Genomic DNA, 8,310 nt, shown 5'->3' with positions numbered 1-8,310 from the left:
ATATTATTTATCCAAACCAAGCAATATCATGCATCATCTTAGGGACATCCTAAAAACATGATAATGCTTAGGTGAATAAACACAATGCATGCATATTCAACGTCATCATCTCATATCATGCATTCTTATCAAAGATCATGGAGGGATCTAGGTTTACATTTCATACATCCCTCCTAGTAAATTGATGTGTGAAAAACCGCAAGTGTACGGTTGTCGTCAAGTAATAAATATCGAATCACAGAGACTACGTGTTTGACCTAGAATTACTAGTATTTTAATTTGAATTTTAAAACAGATGGAATTTCTGTTTTGATATGATAAGATCAGATTTCATGGTAAAAGAGATAGTAATGCAATTAATGAATAAGATAAAACTTTAAGATAAGATAAGGAGATTTCCGGGAATCTAGGGTTCGCACAAAGAGTTCCAACATTATTGAATTATTATTTTCATTAATTAATTCTATTCCATCTTGAAGGTAGTCTTAACCTAATTTAATCCTTGCACCTTCTCAGGCTACGAGGACGTGTTTAATTAAAATTAATCCCTACTCTCGTGGTAATTACGTTCAATTAAACCCGTTAAGATCTTTGTTAATCTATTGCTCCTCGAAAGCTTAAATCTACTCTCGTGATTTAACACTCAAGTCTATTCCTTTAGGTTCCGATAATTAGGTTCTCCTCTCAGTTCATCCCTAATTATCTATGATTATGAAAATTAAGATTAATTGTTTATCATAATTATAATCAAGTTCTCCTCTCAGTTCATCCTTAATTAATGTTATTATGAAAACAATAATATTAAAGTTCATATATAAAATATAAAAGAACAGATCAAGAATTGGAATAAAATTAAGAAACTGAATAATGCATTAATAAAGAGGTTCTCAGAGGCTAAGCCCTGATCCCAGAAAAAGGGAAACTACTCACAGGAGTTCATAGTAGTTCTCCAAGAAGAAAAGAATAAAAGAAAAGTAAACCTTAGAGTCGATGGCACAGGCGCCCAACCTTCTCCAAGTGTCAAAAACTAGAAAACTGTCTCACGAACCAACAAAAGTGCTGTTCTAGGCTAACCTCATCTAATTTATAACCTAAAAGGGTAAAAAGGTAAAACTACCAAGATAAAAATTACAAAAATAAAAATAAAACATAAAACTTAAAAAGCTGGGACGCGAAGTGAATCACGGCCGTGACTGAGAATCACGACCGTGATCTTCTCTGGAGCACATTCATTCACCAAATCGACGCGAAGTGAATCAAGGCCGTGACTGAGAATCACGACCGTGATCTTCTCTGGAGCACATCTATGAAGGGTCAGTGGCGTTCACGGGTGTGATTGGGAGTCACGGCCGTGATTTTCTCTGGTGAATCACGGGCGTGATTTAGAATCACGGCCGTGATTTTCCCTGTAGCTCAGCATTTCCTCTTTAATTCTTAAATCTTGATCCTGCTCAGAGAAAACACAACACATACCAAGAAAAGCATAAAATAGGAAAATGATATAAAAATTTATTAAAAACATGAAAGATATGCATGATTATGCTATGAATTCTTGTGAATTAAAGTGCTAAAATACGAGTAAAATACACAACATCATAAATCATTAATAAACATTAATAAAAAGAAAGAATTAATCGATGCGTATGTTCAAAGAATGGATCGCACGCCGTTCGTTATCAAGTGTAAGCCAACAACCGTGCCAAGCGAACACACGTCAACTCCGTTGTTGGTAATCAAGACGAACAAAGGGGAAGGTCCAACACCGTTAAGGATCACTACTCCAAGACCTTTTCCCTACAAATCAAATAAGGCTGTGCCATGGATATACGACATCCATTCTTCTGCCGACAGCGATATCTCTAACATCGCTGGACTTGGGGGCATAACTAGGAGTGGCAGGATCTACACTCCCGAAGATCTGCACGACAAAGCTCCCAAGAATAAAGGAAAAGAAAAGGAGAAAACCGAGGAAGATAGATAATCCGAGGAGGAGACTGATGAGCTGTTAAAAATCATCAAACAAAGCGAGTATTCCATTGTGGATCAACTTCACAAGACACCAGCAAAGATCACTTTGTTGTCGTTGATCCTAAGCTCCGAACCGCATCGGCAAGCTCTGTTGAAAGTCTTGAACGAGGCATATGTGTCGCATACTATCTCCCAAGACAAATTTGAGGGGATTGTTAGTCACATCACGGCTAATGATCACCTCTCTTTCACAGATGAAGAGATCCCCGCTGAGGGACCGAACCACAACAAGCCCTTGCACATCTCTGTAAAGTGCAAGGAGTATCACATCGCAAAGGTCTTGGTGGATAATGGATCTTCCTTGAACGTAATGCCAAAGAGAACGTTCGACCAAATGACAATCAAGGGAGTCCAAATGCGCCCGAGCAACATGATCGTTCGAGCTTTCGACGGCTCTAAAAGAGAAGTGGTGGGAGAAATCAGTCTTCCAATCCAAATTGGGCCCACTATCTTTAATGTCGAATTCCAAGTAATGGATATTACTCCTGCATACAGCTGTCTCCTCGGCCGACCTTGGATTCATGATGTGAAAGCTGTACCCTCTACGCTCCACCAGAAAGTCAAGTTCATAGTGGGTGACAAACTGGTGACCGTACAAGCTGAAGATGACATACTCATCAGCAAGCCATCCACCATACCTTATGTGGATGCAGCAGAGGAAGCTTTGGAAACCGCCTTCCAAGCATTGGAAATTGCCAATGTTGAGACGTTTCCCCGAGAAATGAAGAAGGTAGCCTACATGCTTACCAAGAACGGATACTTGCCTGGACAAGGACTTGGCAAGGACTCCCAAGGGACTCCAGAGCTACCCATTATCAAAGATAATCCGGGGAAACAAGGGTTAGGATACAACCCTAATAAAGATCAAAGGACGAAGAGGAACCAAGATCCTTCTCGACGTTCTTTAAGCCAGATCTTTAGGAAGGCCGGTTCACAAACGTCAAGGCCGGTCGTTGTCATCAAGTGCTTTTCTCCTTCTGATAGGGATGTATAGACCTGATGACTATTAGAGATCACTCCTCGGGGACAGCCCGACCCCCGAGCCTCGATAGGGCACATGTTTCCATTATGATTATAATAAAATCATTCTTTATTATTTCTTATTGCTTCTTTTCTTGCTTGTAATAAATCTCTAAACCACATTATTTTTAACCCTGTTTGAATAAGCATGAATGAGGTTAAAATTGTCTTAATAACAATAAACCCACATCATTTTTATGTGGAAGTGTGCGTGACAACTTAGAGCACCTTTCCTTGGCCTCGACAAGTGCCATCATGGATAAAAAGAAATCTTTTAAAATAAAAGAAAGCTCGGCAGGAAACCCAAAAAGGGGGCTGCGCAAAAATAAGAGCAAAAGACCCGCTAGGAATCCCACGAAAGGGTGACCTAGGCAAAAGTTAGGGTTGCAAAAATGAACAGAAACAAAAGTCCGCTAAGACGCCACAAAAGGGTGTTTTAGGCAAAAATAAGGACAATCAAAAAACGAAAATAAATCCATGATGGTACCATGAACCGAATTCAAAAAAGAAAGGTTCAAGGGGAGCTATCTAAGTTGTCAAATCACAACGTCGATAACAAGATTTGATTAACTTCATAAATGCTTAAACAAACAAGCCTAGACACAATAAGCCTACCTTGGCCAGCCATTCTTACAAAAACCATTTTTCAAAATGAAAATAAAAACCCCTCTAAAACACAAACTTTCAAAAAATATATACCTTTCCTTTCTTTTCTCTCTTGTCCCAAGCGATTTTAGGATAATCTAATGGAAACATGGAGATATAGTGGTCAATAGGAGGGTTGACATGTCTTCTAAAGGAAGGGAAGAATCACTTGGTTGATAACACCAAATCTCAATATAATACGCATCGTTCCTCGGTTATAGAAGTCGGCAGCGCACAGTCCGTCTTGAGGAATGGCAGAATCCAAACAAAAACGCATCGGTTAATTCTTTTGAAAGATAAATCAAATAGAATTAGGTGCATCATACATCACATACATGCATACAGATGATAGGTGTAATGGAAGATCACTTATTCTCTGTTTATTCAAAAAAAAAAAAAAAAAAAAAAATCAAACTTCAGAAAAAACAAATGCGCCCGTATCATGTTCAGTACACCCGTACTAAAAATAGGGTTATGAACAAATTTTCAACTCAATACGGGCGTACTAAAATGGATATGGCCGTATTAGCCACAAAGAAATTTTCAAAGACTTCTTCATGAGGCAATTGCATAAAATAGAAAAATAGGAAAAATTGCTTGTGTATGGCAGCGGTCAACAAGAAAAAGCCAAAAAAATGACAAAAAAGGCAAAAATACAGAAAAAGTCAAAATTCGACAAAAAAGGCAAAGATTCCGCATCGTACAGAATAACTGAGCCTGGAGAGGCTTGCCGAAACAATACTCATACAGAATAACTGAGCCTGGAGAGGCTCGCCGAAATAATACTCCCTCATCAGAATAACTGAGCCTGGAGAGGCTTGCCGAAACAATACTCATACAGAATAACTGAGCCTGGAGAGGCTCGCCGAAATAATACTCCCTCATCAGAATAATTGAGCCTGGAGAGGCTTGCCGAAATAATACTCTCTCAGAATAATTGAGCCTGGAGAGGCTTGCCGAAATAATACTCTCTCAGAATAACTGAGCCTGGAGAGGCTTGCCGAAACAATACTCCCTCTTAGCATAATTGAGCCTGGAGAGGCTCGCCGAAATAATACTCTCTCAGAATAACTGAGCCTGGAGAGGCTCGCAGAAATAATACTCCCTAGAGAAACCTCAGCTTAAGCTCATGGAACAAATCCCCAGCGAGAGCTATCAAAGCAAGATCGTCAAAATCCCCAATGGAAGCGCGATCATCCAAGCAAAATATTCAGTCAAAGGACTTGAAACTTCCTCAGTGGAAGATAGCTCTCTGACTCAAGCGCTGAGTGAGGCTAAGCCTGCAGAGGCTTCCTAAATAATACTCTGGGATACATAAGATCCCCAAATCCCCAGTCGCCTACTCAAGAGGCACCCCTACAAAAGGAGAAAAATAAAAAAATATCAATAAATATTCCCCAAGCGGAATTCGGCATCCAGCCAAACACCGAACATCAAGATGATTTGCCTAACAGAAGAGGCCAGTCAAGAATTGAACGACAGAATCCCCCAGCGGATAACAGCCTACACAGAGGCTACAAAAATCAGAAAATCAAAAGAGACACCCGAATAAGGATAACCGGGATACTCCACCAACGTCAAAGGACGTCAGCCAAACATAAGGCATCGCTCAATTCAAGAAGAGCATCTGTGTCTACACCCCAAGGAGTCAGAAATTCCCCATGGGTACCATTTATGCAAATGCAAGTTGGGGCACAAGAACCTATGAATGACTGCACATCCCCTAGACGGATCCCTGCGTTATCCAGCCCTCAGTGGCACAAAATCAGAAAAACCATCGAAGCAGCATAGTGGACTGTGGAGACAAAAAAATCATCTCAGATCCCTGGAGAGGGTAAACTCGCATTGCCGAAGTGATCAGAAGACACGGACGCAGACCCTGGAGAGGGCAAACTCAGTTGCCTAGGTCGTCAGAGACAACCGAAGCAAAGTCTGGAGAGACGGTACTTAGAGTCTGGAGAGACGATACTCAAAGTCTGGAGAGACGGTACTCAAAGTCTGGAGAGACGGTACTCAAAGTCTGGAGAGACGGTACTCAAAGTCTGGAGAGACGGTACTCAGAGTCTGGAGAGACGGTACTCAGAGTCTGGAGAGACGGTACTCAGAGTCTGGAGAGACTGTACTCAGAGTCTGGAGAGACGGTACTCAGAGTCTGGAGAGACGGTACTCAGAGTCTGGAGAGACTGTACTCAGAGTCTGGAGAGACTGTACTCAGAGTCTGGAGAGACGGTACTCAGAGTCTGGAGAGACGGTACTCAGAGTCTGGAGAGACGGTACTCAAAGTCTGGAGAGACGGTACTCAAAGTCTGGAGAGACGGTACTCAAAGTCTGGAGAGACTGTACTCAAAGTCTGGAGAGACGGTACTCAAAGTCTGGAGAGACGGTACTCAAAGTCTGGAGAGACGGTACTCAAAGTCTGGAGAGACGGTACTCAAAGTCTGGAGAGACGGTACTCAAAGTCTGGAGAGACGGACTCAAAGTCTGGAGAGACGGTACTCAAAGTCTGGAGAGACGGTACTCAGAGTCTGGAGAGACGGTACTCAGAGTCTGGAGAGACGGTACTCAAAGTCTGGAGAGACGGTACTCAGAGTCTGGAGAGACGGTACTCAAGGTCTGGAGAGACGGTACTCAAAGTCTGGAGAGACGGTACTCAAGGTCTGGAGAGACAGTACTCAACCATCAGCGTCGTCAGAGGCACGTTGGTGTTCAACTTCCGGCTCGGGCGTCGAGTGAAGTTGACCTGGAGAGGGTAAACTTAGCTACCGAGGTTGTCAGAAGCGCCGAGGTATGCAACAACCTGGAGAGGCTACTCAACAATTTTCCACCGGAAGACGCTACAAGTCAGAAGGTTGGCACATCACCCGGACAATTGGGTCAACTCCTTTACTTGTCAGCCGGTACACCAAAAGGCCGTCCGACTAAGTAAAGGGGGGGCAGCTGTAGACCCCTAAAATTGTCCGGGTCGGAAATAAAGCTTGAAGACTCTTGAGGACTGAAGGAAAGTCAGCCAGAAGGACTCATGGAAGGCCCTAGGAGGATTCTCAGTAGGTCTAGAGGTCTTGTAATAAGCTCAAAATAAGGAAGTGGAGGGAATGAAGCCCAATACGGCCTCCCAAAAGTTCAGTACGACCGTATTGAACATTTTGAACTACAATACGGCCGCACTGAACTCAATACGGCCGGATTGAAGTTCACTACGGCCGCACTGAACTCAATACGGCCGTATTGAGGTTTTTTGAACTTCAATACGGCCGTACTGAATTCAATACGGCCGTATTGTAGTTCAAAACTTCAATACGGGCCGTATTGACTCCAGGGCCCGTATTGCGCCTGTTCCCTATAAATAAGACGTCATTTGGACGTCATTCAACACTTTTACACTGAGTTTTAACCCTCTTCTTGAGTATTCTGGGTTTTTTTGAGCAGTGCTCTGCCTAGAAATCACTCAGAGAGTTGATCCGACAAAGTTCTCGAGTTCTGAGCTTTTTGCTTGAGTCTCGAACTGAGTCGAAGGGAAATCCTCCGGATTTCTATAGTTAAAATTTTCTAGGAGGGAGCGAGCGGGCTTGTAGAGCGAGGGAACGCCAAAAAGCTTCCCAGTTTTACTTGAATATAAAAGCACGCTTCAAAGGTTTCTTCTTAAGACCTTCCTTTTACTGCTTTCTGTGTGTATATTTAACTGTCATCATGTAGATAGTTAAGTTATAATTGTTTAGAATAAATAGGGGTAATTTAGTAATTTCGCACTATTATTTTTAGAAATAATCTGTCATAGGGAACCCGAAAGGGGCGCTGTGGGGTGCTAACACCTTCCCCACGCGTAACCGACTCCCTTACCCGACTCTGGTTGTCATGGCCGAGGTCGATTTTTGAATCGATTGCCTTAAACTTCTTTTTCCAATGTTTTGAGTAAAACATTGGTGGCGACTCCATGAACCCTTCCTTTTTATGAAAACCGCTAATCCATGGAGGGTCCCGCTTGGGATTAACATGGATTGGTGAGCCTTTTAATAAAATTGCTCGTTTGACAAGGTCTCAGTTTGAGAATAAGTCATTCTAGCAATCCATATTTTTAAACAAATAAAAGAGTCCAACCATCCATCGCGAATGCCGAAAGCCCGTTTCGGGCCGGTGGCGACAGTCATAATAATACTCAACATTCAGCAGGCACCTGGAGAGGCCAGGCATAATAATACTCACCGTTCAACAGGCAACCTGGAGAGGCCAGCCATAATAATACTCCCTCTTAAACAAGCTACAATAAAGGGACACATTATCACAAGAGAAACAATGGAGCTTCTACTCGAAGACTGAAGATCAGGTGTACAGTTTATCAACCTTATTACCCAATAAAGTACGCATTTAATGCTCAACTGTTCTAAAGGGTGAGGATACGAGCAAATACACCTGTCCAAGGGAAGAAAAGTAGAAGCATCAACACAGAGACGAGAAGAAGACCCAGACGAAATGTCTACGTCTTTACTTGCCTTTGGAAAAGCAACACACTATTCCAAAAGACAAGTAAAGAGGGGCAGCTGTAAACACCCAATTTCTTCTGGGGGCATACAAACAACAAGATAGGACATCAGAGGGCCCAAAAACCCAAATTAACTATTT

The sequence above is a fragment of the Cajanus cajan genome, chromosome 9 (genome assembly GCF_000230855.2).
Source record: "Cajanus cajan strain Asha chromosome 9, NIPB_CcT2T_4, whole genome shotgun sequence".
NCBI lineage: Eukaryota > Viridiplantae > Streptophyta > Magnoliopsida > Fabales > Fabaceae > Cajanus > Cajanus cajan.
Note: the sequence above shows the minus strand (reverse complement) of the source record.